This window comes from Pungitius pungitius, chromosome 2 (assembly GCF_949316345.1).
Source record: "Pungitius pungitius chromosome 2, fPunPun2.1, whole genome shotgun sequence".
NCBI classification, from domain to species: Eukaryota; Metazoa; Chordata; class Actinopteri; order Perciformes; family Gasterosteidae; genus Pungitius; species Pungitius pungitius.
The window spans coordinates 27,571,126-27,585,315 of NC_084901.1; the positions used below are offsets into that span (position 1 = coordinate 27,571,126).

The 14,190-nt window shown below is 41.4% G+C and overlaps 42 non-coding genes across 42 annotated transcripts; all 42 read left to right on the forward strand.

The window, feature by feature from the left end:
• Positions 1–15: 15 nt before the first annotated feature.
• On the forward strand, positions 16–87 carry trnap-cgg (transfer RNA proline (anticodon CGG)). The gene has a single exon. It is a non-coding gene; the product is annotated as a tRNA-Pro (tRNA).
• A 250-nt stretch (positions 88–337) lies between these two features.
• trnap-cgg (transfer RNA proline (anticodon CGG)) lies at positions 338–409 on the forward strand. Its single transcript has one exon. It is a non-coding gene; the product is annotated as a tRNA-Pro (tRNA).
• Positions 410–661: 252 nt separating this feature from the next.
• Positions 662–733, forward strand: trnap-cgg (transfer RNA proline (anticodon CGG)). The gene has a single exon. It is a non-coding gene; the product is annotated as a tRNA-Pro (tRNA).
• Positions 734–986: 253 nt separating this feature from the next.
• On the forward strand, positions 987–1,058 carry trnap-cgg (transfer RNA proline (anticodon CGG)). Its single transcript has one exon. It is a non-coding gene; the product is annotated as a tRNA-Pro (tRNA).
• A 118-nt stretch (positions 1,059–1,176) lies between these two features.
• trnap-ugg (transfer RNA proline (anticodon UGG)) lies at positions 1,177–1,248 on the forward strand. Its single transcript has one exon. It is a non-coding gene; the product is annotated as a tRNA-Pro (tRNA).
• Positions 1,249–1,500: 252 nt separating this feature from the next.
• Positions 1,501–1,572, forward strand: trnap-cgg (transfer RNA proline (anticodon CGG)). Its single transcript has one exon. It is a non-coding gene; the product is annotated as a tRNA-Pro (tRNA).
• A 252-nt stretch (positions 1,573–1,824) lies between these two features.
• trnap-cgg (transfer RNA proline (anticodon CGG)) lies at positions 1,825–1,896 on the forward strand. The gene has a single exon. It is a non-coding gene; the product is annotated as a tRNA-Pro (tRNA).
• A 252-nt stretch (positions 1,897–2,148) lies between these two features.
• trnap-cgg (transfer RNA proline (anticodon CGG)) lies at positions 2,149–2,220 on the forward strand. Its single transcript has one exon. It is a non-coding gene; the product is annotated as a tRNA-Pro (tRNA).
• Positions 2,221–2,473: 253 nt separating this feature from the next.
• trnap-cgg (transfer RNA proline (anticodon CGG)) lies at positions 2,474–2,545 on the forward strand. The gene has a single exon. It is a non-coding gene; the product is annotated as a tRNA-Pro (tRNA).
• Positions 2,546–2,663: 118 nt separating this feature from the next.
• Positions 2,664–2,735, forward strand: trnap-ugg (transfer RNA proline (anticodon UGG)). Its single transcript has one exon. It is a non-coding gene; the product is annotated as a tRNA-Pro (tRNA).
• Positions 2,736–2,987: 252 nt separating this feature from the next.
• Positions 2,988–3,059, forward strand: trnap-cgg (transfer RNA proline (anticodon CGG)). Its single transcript has one exon. It is a non-coding gene; the product is annotated as a tRNA-Pro (tRNA).
• Positions 3,060–3,311: 252 nt separating this feature from the next.
• On the forward strand, positions 3,312–3,383 carry trnap-cgg (transfer RNA proline (anticodon CGG)). Its single transcript has one exon. It is a non-coding gene; the product is annotated as a tRNA-Pro (tRNA).
• Positions 3,384–3,633: 250 nt separating this feature from the next.
• On the forward strand, positions 3,634–3,705 carry trnap-cgg (transfer RNA proline (anticodon CGG)). Its single transcript has one exon. It is a non-coding gene; the product is annotated as a tRNA-Pro (tRNA).
• Positions 3,706–3,957: 252 nt separating this feature from the next.
• Positions 3,958–4,029, forward strand: trnap-cgg (transfer RNA proline (anticodon CGG)). Its single transcript has one exon. It is a non-coding gene; the product is annotated as a tRNA-Pro (tRNA).
• A 250-nt stretch (positions 4,030–4,279) lies between these two features.
• Positions 4,280–4,351, forward strand: trnap-cgg (transfer RNA proline (anticodon CGG)). The gene has a single exon. It is a non-coding gene; the product is annotated as a tRNA-Pro (tRNA).
• A 252-nt stretch (positions 4,352–4,603) lies between these two features.
• trnap-cgg (transfer RNA proline (anticodon CGG)) lies at positions 4,604–4,675 on the forward strand. The gene has a single exon. It is a non-coding gene; the product is annotated as a tRNA-Pro (tRNA).
• A 118-nt stretch (positions 4,676–4,793) lies between these two features.
• trnap-ugg (transfer RNA proline (anticodon UGG)) lies at positions 4,794–4,865 on the forward strand. The gene has a single exon. It is a non-coding gene; the product is annotated as a tRNA-Pro (tRNA).
• Positions 4,866–5,117: 252 nt separating this feature from the next.
• Positions 5,118–5,189, forward strand: trnap-cgg (transfer RNA proline (anticodon CGG)). The gene has a single exon. It is a non-coding gene; the product is annotated as a tRNA-Pro (tRNA).
• Positions 5,190–5,441: 252 nt separating this feature from the next.
• trnap-cgg (transfer RNA proline (anticodon CGG)) lies at positions 5,442–5,513 on the forward strand. The gene has a single exon. It is a non-coding gene; the product is annotated as a tRNA-Pro (tRNA).
• A 118-nt stretch (positions 5,514–5,631) lies between these two features.
• trnap-ugg (transfer RNA proline (anticodon UGG)) lies at positions 5,632–5,703 on the forward strand. The gene has a single exon. It is a non-coding gene; the product is annotated as a tRNA-Pro (tRNA).
• A 252-nt stretch (positions 5,704–5,955) lies between these two features.
• On the forward strand, positions 5,956–6,027 carry trnap-cgg (transfer RNA proline (anticodon CGG)). Its single transcript has one exon. It is a non-coding gene; the product is annotated as a tRNA-Pro (tRNA).
• Positions 6,028–6,277: 250 nt separating this feature from the next.
• trnap-cgg (transfer RNA proline (anticodon CGG)) lies at positions 6,278–6,349 on the forward strand. Its single transcript has one exon. It is a non-coding gene; the product is annotated as a tRNA-Pro (tRNA).
• Positions 6,350–6,601: 252 nt separating this feature from the next.
• On the forward strand, positions 6,602–6,673 carry trnap-cgg (transfer RNA proline (anticodon CGG)). The gene has a single exon. It is a non-coding gene; the product is annotated as a tRNA-Pro (tRNA).
• Positions 6,674–6,791: 118 nt separating this feature from the next.
• trnap-ugg (transfer RNA proline (anticodon UGG)) lies at positions 6,792–6,863 on the forward strand. Its single transcript has one exon. It is a non-coding gene; the product is annotated as a tRNA-Pro (tRNA).
• A 1,475-nt stretch (positions 6,864–8,338) lies between these two features.
• On the forward strand, positions 8,339–8,410 carry trnap-cgg (transfer RNA proline (anticodon CGG)). The gene has a single exon. It is a non-coding gene; the product is annotated as a tRNA-Pro (tRNA).
• Positions 8,411–8,660: 250 nt separating this feature from the next.
• Positions 8,661–8,732, forward strand: trnap-cgg (transfer RNA proline (anticodon CGG)). The gene has a single exon. It is a non-coding gene; the product is annotated as a tRNA-Pro (tRNA).
• A 250-nt stretch (positions 8,733–8,982) lies between these two features.
• trnap-cgg (transfer RNA proline (anticodon CGG)) lies at positions 8,983–9,054 on the forward strand. The gene has a single exon. It is a non-coding gene; the product is annotated as a tRNA-Pro (tRNA).
• Positions 9,055–9,306: 252 nt separating this feature from the next.
• Positions 9,307–9,378, forward strand: trnap-cgg (transfer RNA proline (anticodon CGG)). Its single transcript has one exon. It is a non-coding gene; the product is annotated as a tRNA-Pro (tRNA).
• Positions 9,379–9,628: 250 nt separating this feature from the next.
• Positions 9,629–9,700, forward strand: trnap-cgg (transfer RNA proline (anticodon CGG)). The gene has a single exon. It is a non-coding gene; the product is annotated as a tRNA-Pro (tRNA).
• A 252-nt stretch (positions 9,701–9,952) lies between these two features.
• Positions 9,953–10,024, forward strand: trnap-cgg (transfer RNA proline (anticodon CGG)). The gene has a single exon. It is a non-coding gene; the product is annotated as a tRNA-Pro (tRNA).
• A 118-nt stretch (positions 10,025–10,142) lies between these two features.
• trnap-ugg (transfer RNA proline (anticodon UGG)) lies at positions 10,143–10,214 on the forward strand. The gene has a single exon. It is a non-coding gene; the product is annotated as a tRNA-Pro (tRNA).
• Positions 10,215–10,466: 252 nt separating this feature from the next.
• On the forward strand, positions 10,467–10,538 carry trnap-cgg (transfer RNA proline (anticodon CGG)). The gene has a single exon. It is a non-coding gene; the product is annotated as a tRNA-Pro (tRNA).
• Positions 10,539–10,788: 250 nt separating this feature from the next.
• Positions 10,789–10,860, forward strand: trnap-cgg (transfer RNA proline (anticodon CGG)). The gene has a single exon. It is a non-coding gene; the product is annotated as a tRNA-Pro (tRNA).
• Positions 10,861–11,112: 252 nt separating this feature from the next.
• Positions 11,113–11,184, forward strand: trnap-cgg (transfer RNA proline (anticodon CGG)). The gene has a single exon. It is a non-coding gene; the product is annotated as a tRNA-Pro (tRNA).
• Positions 11,185–11,434: 250 nt separating this feature from the next.
• On the forward strand, positions 11,435–11,506 carry trnap-cgg (transfer RNA proline (anticodon CGG)). The gene has a single exon. It is a non-coding gene; the product is annotated as a tRNA-Pro (tRNA).
• A 252-nt stretch (positions 11,507–11,758) lies between these two features.
• Positions 11,759–11,830, forward strand: trnap-cgg (transfer RNA proline (anticodon CGG)). The gene has a single exon. It is a non-coding gene; the product is annotated as a tRNA-Pro (tRNA).
• Positions 11,831–11,948: 118 nt separating this feature from the next.
• On the forward strand, positions 11,949–12,020 carry trnap-ugg (transfer RNA proline (anticodon UGG)). The gene has a single exon. It is a non-coding gene; the product is annotated as a tRNA-Pro (tRNA).
• Positions 12,021–12,272: 252 nt separating this feature from the next.
• Positions 12,273–12,344, forward strand: trnap-cgg (transfer RNA proline (anticodon CGG)). Its single transcript has one exon. It is a non-coding gene; the product is annotated as a tRNA-Pro (tRNA).
• Positions 12,345–12,594: 250 nt separating this feature from the next.
• On the forward strand, positions 12,595–12,666 carry trnap-cgg (transfer RNA proline (anticodon CGG)). The gene has a single exon. It is a non-coding gene; the product is annotated as a tRNA-Pro (tRNA).
• A 250-nt stretch (positions 12,667–12,916) lies between these two features.
• trnap-cgg (transfer RNA proline (anticodon CGG)) lies at positions 12,917–12,988 on the forward strand. The gene has a single exon. It is a non-coding gene; the product is annotated as a tRNA-Pro (tRNA).
• Positions 12,989–13,754: 766 nt separating this feature from the next.
• trnap-cgg (transfer RNA proline (anticodon CGG)) lies at positions 13,755–13,826 on the forward strand. Its single transcript has one exon. It is a non-coding gene; the product is annotated as a tRNA-Pro (tRNA).
• Positions 13,827–14,076: 250 nt separating this feature from the next.
• trnap-cgg (transfer RNA proline (anticodon CGG)) lies at positions 14,077–14,148 on the forward strand. The gene has a single exon. It is a non-coding gene; the product is annotated as a tRNA-Pro (tRNA).
• The last annotated feature ends 42 nt before the right edge of the window (positions 14,149–14,190 follow it).

Below are 14,190 nucleotides of genomic sequence, written 5' to 3' on the forward strand. Positions count from 1 at the left end.
ATTAAGCCATTTGATGGCTCGTTGGTCTAGGGGTATGATTCTCGCTTCGGGTGCGAGAGGTCCCGGGTTCAAATCCCGGACGAGCCCAATCAAACTTATTTGATGATGGCATAGTCTGTTACTAACGGATATAAATATGTGATTAACAAAATTGTAACAACCGAAATTAGTCAATCTATGTCCATATAAATATTGAAACTGTGTTTGAAAAATAAACCAAACCCAGTAGGACAAAAAAGGCAATTTGCTGACAAAGTCAAGAGCTACACTACTTAAATTCTCTTGCCGAGTTATATGGGATCTTCTCACGTTGACGTAGATTATTAACCCATTTGTTGGCTCGTTGGTCTAGGGGTATGATTCTCGCTTCGGGTGCGAGAGGTCCCGGGTTCAAATCCCGGACGAGCCCAAAAGAACTTATTTGATGATGGCAAAGTCTGTTATTATTGGAGATAAATATGCGATTGTTAACAAAATTCTAATTACCCAATATAGTCAATCTATGTCCATATGAGTATTGAAACTGTGTTTAAAAAAGAACCAAGCCCAGTAAGACAAAACAGGCAATTTGCCGACAAAGTCAAGAGCTACGCTGCATTCATTGTCGTGCCCAGTTATATTGGATCTTGTCACGTTGACATAGATTTTTTAACCATTTGCTGGCTCGTTGGTCTAGGGGTATGATTCTCGCTTCGGGTGCGAGAGGTCCCGGGTTCAAATCCCGGACGAGCCCAAAAGAACTTATTTGATGATGGCAAAGTCTGTTATTATTGGAGATAATTATGCGATTGTTAACAAAATTCTAATTACCCAATATAGTCAATTTATGTCCATATGAGTATTGAAACTGTGTTTAAAAAAACAACCAAGCCCAGTAAGACAAAACAGGCAATTTGCCGACAAAGTCAAGAGCTACGCTGCATTCATTGTCGTGCCCAGTTATATGGGATCTTGTCAGGTTGACATTGATTTTTTAACCATTTGCTGGCTCGTTGGTCTAGGGGTATGATTCTCGCTTCGGGTGCGAGAGGTCCCGGGTTCAAATCCCGGACGAGCCCTGAAGTACTTATTTGATGATGGCAAAGGCTTTTACAATCAAGAGCTACGCACCTTAAATTCTCTTGCCGACAAATATGGGATCTTCTCACGTTGACATTGATTATTAACCCATTTGTTGGCTCGTTGGTCTAGGGGTATGATTCTCGCTTTGGGTGCGAGAGGTCCCGGGTTCAAATCCCGGACGAGCCCAAAAGAACTTATTTGATGATGGCAAAGTCTGTTATTATTGGAGATAAATATGCGATTGTTAACAAAATTCTAATTACCCAATATAGTCAATCTATGTCCATATGAGTATTGAAACTGTGTTTAAAAAACAACCAAGCCCAGTAAGACAAAACAGGCAATTTGCCGACAAAGTCAAGAGCTACGCTGCATTCATTGTCGTGCCCAGTTATATGGGATCTTGTCACGTTGACATAGATTTTTTAACCATTTGCTGGCTCGTTGGTCTAGGGGTATGATTCTCGCTTCGGGTGCGAGAGGTCCCGGGTTCAAATCCCGGACGAGCCCAAAAGAACTTATTCAATGATGGCAAAGTCTGTTATTGTTGGAGATAAATATGCGATTGTTAACAAAATTCTAATTACCCAATATAGTCAATTTATGTCCATATGAGTATTGAAACTGTGTTTAAAAAAGAACCAAGCCCAGTAAGACAAAACAGGCAATTTGCCGACAAAGTCGAGAGCTACGCTGCCTAAATTCTCTTGCCGAGTTATATGGGATCTTCTCACGTTGACGTAGATTATTAAGCCATTTGATGGCTCGTTGGTCTAGGGGTATGATTCTCGCTTCGGGTGCGAGAGGTCCCGGGTTCAAATCCCGGACGAGCCCAAAAGAACTTATTTGATGATGGCAAAGTCTGTTATTATTGGAGATAAATATGCGATTGTTAACAAAATTCTAATTACCCAATATAGTCAATCTATGTCCATATGAGTATTGAAACTGTGTTTAAAAAAGAACCAAGCCCAGTAAGACAAAACAGGCAATTTGCCGACAAAGTCAAGAGCTACGCTGCATTCATTGTCGTGCCCAGTTATATTGGATCTTGTCACGTTGACATAGATTTTTTAACCATTTGCTGGCTCGTTGGTCTAGGGGTATGATTCTCGCTTCGGGTGCGAGAGGTCCCGGGTTCAAATCCCGGACGAGCCCAAAAGAACTTATTTGATGATGGCAAAGTCTGTTATTATTGGAGATAATTATGCGATTGTTAACAAAATTCTAATTACCCAATATAGTCAATTTATGTCCATATGAGTATTGAAACTGTGTTTAAAAAAACAACCAAGCCCAGTAAGACAAAACAGGCAATTTGCCGACAAAGTCAAGAGCTACGCTGCATTCATTGTCGTGCCCAGTTATATGGGATCTTGTCAGGTTGACATTGATTTTTTAACCATTTGCTGGCTCGTTGGTCTAGGGGTATGATTCTCGCTTCGGGTGCGAGAGGTCCCGGGTTCAAATCCCGGACGAGCCCTGAAGTACTTATTTGATGATGGCAAAGGCTTTTACAATCAAGAGCTACGCACCTTAAATTCTCTTGCCGACAAATATGGGATCTTCTCACGTTGACATTGATTATTAACCCATTTGTTGGCTCGTTGGTCTAGGGGTATGATTCTCGCTTTGGGTGCGAGAGGTCCCGGGTTCAAATCCCGGACGAGCCCAAAAGAACTTATTTGATGATGGCAAAGTCTGTTATTATTGGAGATAAATATGCGATTGTTAACAAAATTCTAATTACCCAATATAGTCAATCTATGTCCATATGAGTATTGAAACTGTGTTTAAAAAACAACCAAGCCCAGTAAGACAAAACAGGCAATTTGCCGACAAAGTCAAGAGCTACGCTGCATTCATTGTCGTGCCCAGTTATATGGGATCTTGTCACGTTGACATAGATTTTTTAACCATTTGCTGGCTCGTTGGTCTAGGGGTATGATTCTCGCTTCGGGTGCGAGAGGTCCCGGGTTCAAATCCCGGACGAGCCCAAAAGAACTTATTCAATGATGGCAAAGTCTGTTATTGTTGGAGATAAATATGCGATTGTTAACAAAATTCTAATTACCCAATATAGTCAATTTATGTCCATATGAGTATTGAAACTGTGTTTAAAAAAGAACCAAGCCCAGTAAGACAAAACAGGCAATTTGCCGACAAAGTCGAGAGCTACGCTGCCTAAATTCTCTTGCCGAGTTATATGGGATCTTCTCACGTTGACGTAGATTATTAAGCCATTTGATGGCTCGTTGGTCTAGGGGTATGATTCTCGCTTCGGGTGCGAGAGGTCCCGGGTTCAAATCCCGGACGAGCCCAAAAGAACTTATTTGATGATGGCAAAGTCTGTTATTATTGGAGATAATTATGCGATTGTTAACAAAATTCTAATTACCCAATATAGTCAATTTATGTCCATATGAGTATTGAAACTGTTTAAAAAACAACCAAGCCCAGTAAGACAAAACAGGCAATTTGCCGACAAAGTCAAGAGCTACGCTGCATTCATTGTCTTGCCCAATTATATGGGATCTTGTCACGTTGACATAGATTTTTTAACCATTTGCTGGCTCGTTGGTCTAGGGGTATGATTCTCGCTTCGGGTGCGAGAGGTCCCGGGTTCAAATCCCGGATGAGCCCAAAAGAACTTATTCAATGATGGCAAAGTCTGTTATTGTTGGAGATAAATATGCGATTGTTAACAAAATTCTAATTACCCAATATAGTCAATTTATGTCCATATGAGTATTGAAACTGTGTTTAAAAAAGAACCAAGCCCAGTAAGACAAAACAGGCAATTTGCCGACAAAGTCGAGAGCTACGCTGCCTAAATTCTCTTGCCGAGTTATATGGGATCTTCTCACGTTGACGTAGATTATTAAGCCATTTGATGGCTCGTTGGTCTAGGGGTATGATTCTCGCTTCGGGTGCGAGAGGTCCCGGGTTCAAATCCCGGACGAGCCCAATCAAACTTATTTGATGATGGCATAGTCTGTTACTAACGGATATAAATATGTGATTAACAAAATTGTAACAACCGAAATTAGTCAATCTATGTCCATATAAATATTGAAACTGTGTTTGAAAAATAAACCAAACCCAGTAGGACAAAAAAGGCAATTTGCTGACAAAGTCAAGAGCTACACTACTTAAATTCTCTTGCCGAGTTATATGGGATCTTCTCACGTTGACGTAGATTATTAACCCATTTGTTGGCTCGTTGGTCTAGGGGTATGATTCTCGCTTCGGGTGCGAGAGGTCCCGGGTTCAAATCCCGGACGAGCCCAAAAGAACTTATTTGATGATGGCAAAGTCTGTTATTATTGGAGATAAATATGCGATTGTTAACAAAATTCTAATTACCCAATATAGTCAATCTATGTCCATATGAGTATTGAAACTGTGTTTAAAAAAGAACCAAGCCCAGTAAGACAAAACAGGCAATTTGCCGACAAAGTCAAGAGCTACGCTGCATTCATTGTCGTGCCCAGTTATATGGGATCTTGTCACGTTGACATAGATTTTTTAACCATTTTCTGGCTCGTTGGTCTAGGGGTATGATTCTCGCTTCGGGTGCGAGAGGTCCCGGGTTCAAATCCCGGACGAGCCCTGAAGTACTTATTTGATGATGGCAAAGGCTTTTACAATCAAGAGCTACGCACCTTAAATTCTCTTGCCGACAAATATGGGATCTTCTCACGTTGACATTGATTATTAACCCATTTGTTGGCTCGTTGGTCTAGGGGTATGATTCTCGCTTTGGGTGCGAGAGGTCCCGGGTTCAAATCCCGGACGAGCCCAAAAGAACTTATTTGATGATGGCAAAGTCTGTTATTATTGGAGATAAATATGCGATTGTTAACAAAATTCTAATTACCCAATATAGTCAATCTATGTCCATATGAGTATTGAAACTGTGTTTAAAAAACAACCAAGCCCAGTAAGACAAAACAGGCAATTTGCCGACAAAGTCGAGAGCTACGCTGCCTAAATTCTCTTGCCGAGTTATATGGGATCTTCTCACGTTGACGTAGATTATTAAGCCATTTGATGGCTCGTTGGTCTAGGGGTATGATTCTCGCTTCGGGTGCGAGAGGTCCCGGGTTCAAATCCCGGACGAGCCCAAAAGAACTTATTCAATGATGGCAAAGTCTGTTATTGTTGGAGATAAATATGCGATTGTTAACAAAATTCTAATTACCCAATATAGTCAATCTATGTCCATATGAGTATTGAAACTGTGTTTAAAAAACAACCAAGCCCAGTAAGACAAAACAGGCAATTTGCCGACAAAGTCAAGAGCTACGCTGCATTCATTGTCGTGCCCAGTTATATGGGATCTTGTCACGTTGACATAGATTTTTTAACCATTTTCTGGCTCGTTGGTCTAGGGGTATGATTCTCGCTTCGGGTGCGAGAGGTCCCGGGTTCAAATCCCGGACGAGCCCTGAAGTACTTATTTGATGATGGCAAAGGCTTTTACAATCAAGAGCTACGCACCTTAAATTCTCTTGCCGACAAATATGGGATCTTCTCACGTTGACATTGATTATTAACCCATTTGTTGGCTCGTTGGTCTAGGGGTATGATTCTCGCTTTGGGTGCGAGAGGTCCCGGGTTCAAATCCCGGACGAGCCCAAAAGAACTTATTTGATGATGGCAAAGTCTGTTATTATTGGAGATAAATATGCGATTGTTAACAAAATTCTAATTACCCAATATAGTCAATCTATGTCCATATGAGTATTGAAACTGTGTTTAAAAAACAACCAAGCCCAGTAAGACAAAACAGGCAATTTGCCGACAAAGTCGAGAGCTACGCTGCCTAAATTCTCTTGCCGAGTTATATGGGATCTTCTCACGTTGACGTAGATTATTAAGCCATTTGATGGCTCGTTGGTCTAGGGGTATGATTCTCGCTTCGGGTGCGAGAGGTCCCGGGTTCAAATCCCGGACGAGCCCAATCAAACTTATTTGATGATGGCATAGTCTGTTACTAACGGATATAAATATGTGATTAACAAAATTGTAACAACCGAAATTAGTCAATCTATGTCCATATAAATATTGAAACTGTGTTTGAAAAATAAACCAAACCCAGTAGGACAAAAAAGGCAATTTGCTGACAAAGTCAAGAGCTACACTACTTAAATTCTCTTGCCGAGTTATATGGGATCTTCTCACGTTGACGTAGATTATTAACCCATTTGTTGGCTCGTTGGTCTAGGGGTATGATTCTCGCTTCGGGTGCGAGAGGTCCCGGGTTCAAATCCCGGACGAGCCCAAAAGAACTTATTTGATGATGGCAAAGTCTGTTATTATTGGAGATAAATATGCGATTGTTAACAAAATTCTAATTACCCAATATAGTCAATCTATGTCCATATGAGTATTGAAACTGTGTTTAAAAAAGAACCAAGCCCAGTAAGACAAAACAGGCAATTTGCCGACAAAGTCAAGAGCTACGCTGCATTCATTGTCGTGCCCAGTTATATGGGATCTTGTCACGTTGACATAGATTTTTTAACCATTTTCTGGCTCGTTGGTCTAGGGGTATGATTCTCGCTTCGGGTGCGAGAGGTCCCGGGTTCAAATCCCGGACGAGCCCTGAAGTACTTATTTGATGATGGCAAAGGCTTTTACAATCAAGAGCTACGCACCTTAAATTCTCTTGCCGACAAATATGGGATCTTCTCACGTTGACATTGATTATTAACCCATTTGTTGGCTCGTTGGTCTAGGGGTATGATTCTCGCTTTGGGTGCGAGAGGTCCCGGGTTCAAATCCCGGACGAGCCCAAAAGAACTTATTTGATGATGGCAAAGTCTGTTATTATTGGAGATAAATATGCGATTGTTAACAAAATTCTAATTACCCAATATAGTCAATCTACACTCACCGGCCACTTTATTAGGTACACCTGTCCAACTGCTTGTTAACACTTAATTTCTAAGCAGCCAATCACATGGCGGCAACTCAGTGCATTTAGGCATGTAGACATTGTCAAGACAATCTCCTGCAGTTCAAACCGAGCATCAGTATGGGGAAGAAAGGTGATTTGAGTGACTTTGAACGTGGCATGATTGTTGGTGCCAGAAGGGCTGGTCTGAGTATTTCAGAAACTGCTAATCTACTGGGATTTTCACGCACAACCATCTCTAGGGTTTACAGAGAATGGTCCGAAAAAGAAAAAACATCCAGTGAGCGGCAGTTCTGTGGGCGGAAATGCCTTGTTGATGCCAGAGGTCAGAGGAGAATGGCCAGACTGGTTCGAGCTGATAGAAGGGCAACAGTGACTCAAATAACCACCCGTTACAACCAAGGTGGGCATAAGAGCATCTCTGAACGCACAGTACGTCCAACTTTGAGGCAGATGGGCTACAGCAGCAGAAGACCACACCGGGTGCCACTCCTTTCAGCTAAGAACAGGAAACTGAGGCTACAATTTGCACAAGATCATCGAAATTGGACAATAGAAGATTGGAAAAACGTTGCCTGGTCTGATGAGTCTCGATTTCTGCTGCGACATTCGGATGGTAGGGTCAGAATTTGGCGTCTACAACATGAAAGCATGGATCCATCCTGCCTTGTATCAACGGTTCAGGCTGGTGGTGGTGGTGTCATGGTGTGGGGAATATTTTCTTGGCACTCTTTGGGCCCCTTGGTACCAATTGAGCATCGTTGCAACGCCACAGCCTACCTGAGTATTGTTGCTGACCATGTCCATCCCTTTATGACCACAATGTACCCAACTTCTGATGGCTACTTTCAGCAGGATAATGCGCCATGTCATAAAGCTGGAATCATCTCAGACTGGTTTCTTGAACATGACAATGAGTTCGCTGTACTCAAATGGCCTCCACAATCACCAGATCTCAATCCAATAGAGCATCTTTGGGATGTGGTGGAACGGGAGATTCGCATCATGGATGTGCAGCCGACAAATCTGCGGCAACTGTGTGATGCCATCATGTCAATATGGACCAAACTCCCTGAGGAATGCTTCCAGCACCTTGTTGAATCTATGCCACGAAGAATTGAGGCAGTTCTGAAGGCAAAAGGGGGTCCAACCCGTTACTAGCAGGGGGTACCTAATAAAGTGGCCGGTGAGTGTATGTCCATATGAGTATTGAAACTGTGTTTAAAAAACAACCAAGCCCAGTAAGACAAAACAGGCAATTTGCCGACAAAGTCGAGAGCTACGCTGCCTAAATTCTCTTGCCGAGTTATATGGGATCTTCTCACGTTGACGTAGATTATTAAGCCATTTGATGGCTCGTTGGTCTAGGGGTATGATTCTCGCTTCGGGTGCGAGAGGTCCCGGGTTCAAATCCCGGACGAGCCCAATCAAACTTATTTGATGATGGCATAGTCTGTTACTAACGGATATAAATATGTGATTAACAAAATTGTAACAACCGAAATTAGTCAATCTATGTCCATATAAATATTGAAACTGTGTTTGAAAAATAAACCAAACCCAGTAGGACAAAAAAGGCAATTTGCTGACAAAGTCAAGAGCTACACTACTTAAATTCTCTTGCCGAGTTATATGGGATCTTCTCACGTTGACGTAGATTATTAACCCATTTGTTGGCTCGTTGGTCTAGGGGTATGATTCTCGCTTCGGGTGCGAGAGGTCCCGGGTTCAAATCCCGGACGAGCCCAAAAGAACTTATTTGATGATGGCAATGTCTGTTATTATTGGAGATAATTATGCGATTGTTAACAAAATTCTAATTACCCAATATAGTCAATTTATGTCCATATGAGTATTGAAACTGTTTAAAAAACAACCAAGCCCAGTAAGACAAAACAGGCAATTTGCCGACAAAGTCAAGAGCTACGCTGCATTCATTGTCTTGCCCAATTATATGGGATCTTGTCACGTTGACATAGATTTTTTAACCATTTGCTGGCTCGTTGGTCTAGGGGTATGATTCTCGCTTCGGGTGCGAGAGTTCCCGGGTTCAAATCCCGGATGAGCCCAAAAGAACTTATTCAATGATGGCAAAGTCTGTTATTGTTGGAGATAAATATGCGATTGTTAACAAAATTCTAATTACCCAATATAGTCAATTTATGTCCATATGAGTATTGAAACTGTGTTTAAAAAAGAACCAAGCCCAGTAAGACAAAACAGGCAATTTGCCGACAAAGTCGAGAGCTACGCTGCCTAAATTCTCTTGCCGAGTTATATGGGATCTTCTCACGTTGACGTAGATTATTAAGACATTTGATGGCTCGTTGGTCTAGGGGTATGATTCTCGCTTCGGGTGCGAGAGGTCCCGGGTTCAAATCCCGGACGAGCCCAATCAAACTTATTTGATGATGGCATAGTCTGTTACTAACGGATATAAATATGTGATTAACAAAATTGTAACAACTGAAATTAGTCAATCTATGTCCATATAAATATTGAAACTGTGTTTGAAAAATAAACCAAACCCAGTAGGACAAAAAAGGCAATTTGCTGACAAAGTCAAGAGCTACACTACTTAAATTCTCTTGCCGAGTTATATGGGATCTTCTCACGTTGACGTAGATTATTAACCCATTTGTTGGCTCGTTGGTCTAGGGGTATGATTCTCGCTTCGGGTGCGAGAGGTCCCGGGTTCAAATCCCGGACGAGCCCAAAAGAACTTATTTGATGATGGCAAAGTCTGTTATTATTGGAGATAAATATGCGATTGTTAACAAAATTCTAATTACCCAATATAGTCAATCTATGTCCATATGAGTATTGAAACTGTGTTTAAAAAAGAACCAAGCCCAGTAAGACAAAACAGGCAATTTGCCGACAAAGTCAAGAGCTACGCTGCATTCATTGTCGTGCCCAGTTATATGGGATCTTGTCACGTTGACATAGATTTTTTAACCATTTTCTGGCTCGTTGGTCTAGGGGTATGATTCTCGCTTCGGGTGCGAGAGGTCCCGGGTTCAAATCCCGGACGAGCCCTGAAGTACTTATTTGATGATGGCAAAGGCTTTTACAATCAAGAGCTACGCACCTTAAATTCTCTTGCCGACAAATATGGGATCTTCTCACGTTGACATTGATTATTAACCCATTTGTTGGCTCGTTGGTCTAGGGGTATGATTCTCGCTTTGGGTGCGAGAGGTCCCGGGTTCAAATCCCGGACGAGCCCAAAAGAACTTATTTGATGATGGCAAAGTCTGTTATTATTGGAGATAAATATGCGATTGTTAACAAAATTCTAATTACCCAATATAGTCAATCTATGTCCATATGAGTATTGAAACTGTGTTTAAAAAACAACCAAGCCCAGTAAGACAAAACAGGCAATTTGCCGACAAAGTCGAGAGCTACGCTGCCTAAATTCTCTTGCCGAGTTATATGGGATCTTCTCACGTTGACGTAGATTATTAAGCCATTTGATGGCTCGTTGGTCTAGGGGTATGATTCTCGCTTCGGGTGCGAGAGGTCCCGGGTTCAAATCCCGGACGAGCCCAATCAAACTTATTTGATGATGGCATAGTCTGTTACTAACGGATATAAATATGTGATTAACAAAATTGTAACAACCGAAATTAGTCAATCTATGTCCATATAAATATTGAAACTGTGTTTGAAAAAAAAACCAAACCCAGTAGGACAAAAAAGGCAATTTGCTGACAAAGTCAAGAGCTACACTACTTAAATTCTCTTGCCGAGTTATATGGGATCTTCTCACGTTGACGTAGATTATTAACCCATTTGTTGGCTCGTTGGTCTAGGGGTATGATTCTCGCTTCGGGTGCGAGAGGTCCCGGGTTCAAATCCCGGACGAGCCCAAAAGAACTTATTTGATGATGGCAAAGTCTGTTATTATTGGAGATAAATATGCGATTGTTAACAAAATTCTAATTACCCAATATAGTCAATCTATGTCCATATGAGTATTGAAACTGTGTTTAAAAAACAACCAAGCCCAGTAAGACAAAACAGGCAATTTGCCGACAAAGTCGAGAGCTACGCTGCCTAAATTCTCTTGCCGAGTTATATGGGATCTTCTCACGTTGACGTAGATTATTAAGCCATTTGATGGCTCGTTGGTCTAGGGGTATGATTCTCGCTTCGGGTGCGAGAGGTCCCGGGTTCAAATCCCGGACGAGCCCAATCAAACTTATTTGATGATGGCATAGTCTGTTACTAACGGATATAAATATGTGATTAACAAAATTGTAACAACCGAAATTAGTCAATCTATGTCCATATAAATATTGAAACTGTGTTTGAAAAATAAACCAAACCCAGTAGGACAAAAAAGGCAATTTGCTGACAAAGTCAAGAGCTACACTACTTAAATTCTCTTGCCGAGTTATATGGGATCTTCTCACGTTGACGTAGATTATTAACCCATTTGTTGGCTCGTTGGTCTAGGGGTATGATTCTCGCTTCGGGTGCGAGAGGTCCCGGGTTCAAATCCCGGACGAGCCCAAAAGAACTTATTTGATGATGGCAAAGTCTGTTATTATTGGAGATAAATATGCGATTGTTAACAAAATTCTAATTACCCAATATAGTCAATCTATGTCCATATGAGTATTGAAACTGTGTTTAAAAAAGAACCAAGCCCAGTAAGACAAAACAGGCAATTTGCCGACAAAGTCAAGAGCTACGCTGCATTCATTGTCGTGCCCAGTTATATGGGATCTTGTCACGTTGACATAGATTTTTTAACCATTTTCTGGCTCGTTGGTCTAGGGGTATGATTCTCGCTTCGGGTGCGAGAGGTCCCGGGTTCAAATCCCGGACGAGCCCTGAAGTACTTATTTGATGATGGCAAAGGCTTTTACAATCAAGAGCTACGCACCTTAAATTCTCTTGCCGACAAATATGGGATCTTCTCACGTTGACATTGATTATTAACCCATTTGTTGGCTCGTTGGTCTAGGGGTATGATTCTCGCTTTGGGTGCGAGAGGTCCCGGGTTCAAATCCCGGACGAGCCCAAAAGAACTTATTTGATGATGGCAAAGTCTGTTATTATTGGAGATAAATATGCGATTGTTAACAAAATTCTAATTACCCAATATAGTCAATCTATGTCCATATGAGTATTGAAACTGTGTTTAAAAAACAACCAAGCCCAGTAAGACAAAACAGGCAATTTGCCGACAAAGTCGAGAGCTACGCTGCCTAAATTCTCTTGCCGAGTTATATGGGATCTTCTCACGTTGACGTAGATTATTAAGCCATTTGATGGCTCGTTGGTCTAGGGGTATGATTCTCGCTTCGGGTGCGAGAGGTCCCGGGTTCAAATCCCGGACGAGCCCAATCAAACTTATTTGATGATGGCATAGTCTGTTACTAACGGATATAAATATGTGATTAACAAAATTGTAACAACCGAAATTAGTCAATCTATGTCCATATAAATATTGAAACTGTGTTTGAAAAAAAAACCAAACCCAGTAGGACAAAAAAGGCAATTTGCTGACAAAGTCAAGAGCTACACTACTTAAATTCTCTTGCCGAGTTATATGGGATCTTCTCATGTTGACGTAGATTATTAACCCATTTGTTGGCTCGTTGGTCTAGGGGTATGATTCTCGCTTCGGGTGCGAGAGGTCCCGGGTTCAAATCCCGGACGAGCCCAAAAGAACTTATTTGATGATGGCAAAGTCTGTTATTATTGGAGATAATTATGCGATTGTTAACAAAATTCTAATTACCCAATATAGTCAATTTATGTCCATATGAGTATTGAAACTGTTTAAAAAACAACCAAGCCCAGTAAGACAAAACAGGCAATTTGCCGACAAAGTCAAGAGCTACGCTGCATTCATTGTCTTGCCCAATTATATGGGATCTTGTCACGTTGACATAGATTTTTTAACCATTTGCTGGCTCGTTGGTCTAGGGGTATGATTCTCGCTTCGGGTGCGAGAGGTCCCGGGTTCAAATCCCGGACGAGCCCTGAAGTACTTATTTGATGATGGCAAAGGCTTTTACAATCAAGAGCTACGCACCTTAAATTCTCTTGCCGACAAATATGGGATCTTCTCACGTTGACATTGATTATTAACCCATTTGTTGGCTCGTTGGTCTAGGGGTATGATTCTCGCTTTGGGTGCGAGAGGTCCTGGGTTCAAATCCCGGACGAGCCCAAAAGAACTTATTTGATGATGGCAAAGTCTGTTATTATTGGAGATAAATATGCGATTGTTAACAAAATTCTAATTACCCAATATAGTCAATCTATGTCCATATGAGTATTGAAACTGTGTTTAAAAAACAACCAAGCCCAGTAAGACAAAACAGGCAATTTGCCGACAAAGTCAAGAGCTACGCTGCATTCATTGTCGTGCCCAGTTATATGGGATCTTGTCACGTTGACATTGATTATTAACCCATTTGTTGGCTCGTTGGTCTAGGGGTATGATTCTCGCTTTGGGTGCGAGAGGTCCTGGGTTCAAATCCCGGATGAGCCCAAAAGAACTTATTCAATGATGGCAAAGTCTGTTATTGTTGGAGATAAATATGTGATTGTTAACAAAATTCTAATTACCCAATATAGTCAATTTATGTCCATATGAGTATTGAAACTGTGTTTAAAAAAGAACCAAGCCCAGTAAGACAAAACAGGCAATTTGCCGACAAAGTCGAGAGCTACGCTGCCTAAATTCTCTTGCCGAGTTATATGGGATCTTCTCACGTTGACGTAGATTATTAAGCCATTTGATGGCTCGTTGGTCTAGGGGTATGATTCTCGCTTCGGGTGCGAGAGGTCCCGGGTTCAAATCCCGGACGAGCCCAATCAAACTTATTTGATGATGGCATAGTCTGTTACTAACGGATATAAATATGTGATTAACAAAATTGTAACAACCGAAATTAGTCAATCTATGTCCATATAAATATTGAAACTGTGTTTGAAAAATAAACCAAACCCAGTAGGACAAAAAAGGCAATTTGCTGACAAAGTCAAGAGCTACACTACTTAAATTCTCTTGCCGAGTTATATGGGATCTTCTCACGTTGACGTAGATTATTAACCCATTTGTTGGCTCGTTGGTCTAGGGGTATGATTCTCGCTTCGGGTGCGAGAGGTCCCGGGTTCAAATCCCGGACGAGCCCAAAAGAACTTATTTGATGATGGCAAAGTCTGTTATTATTGGA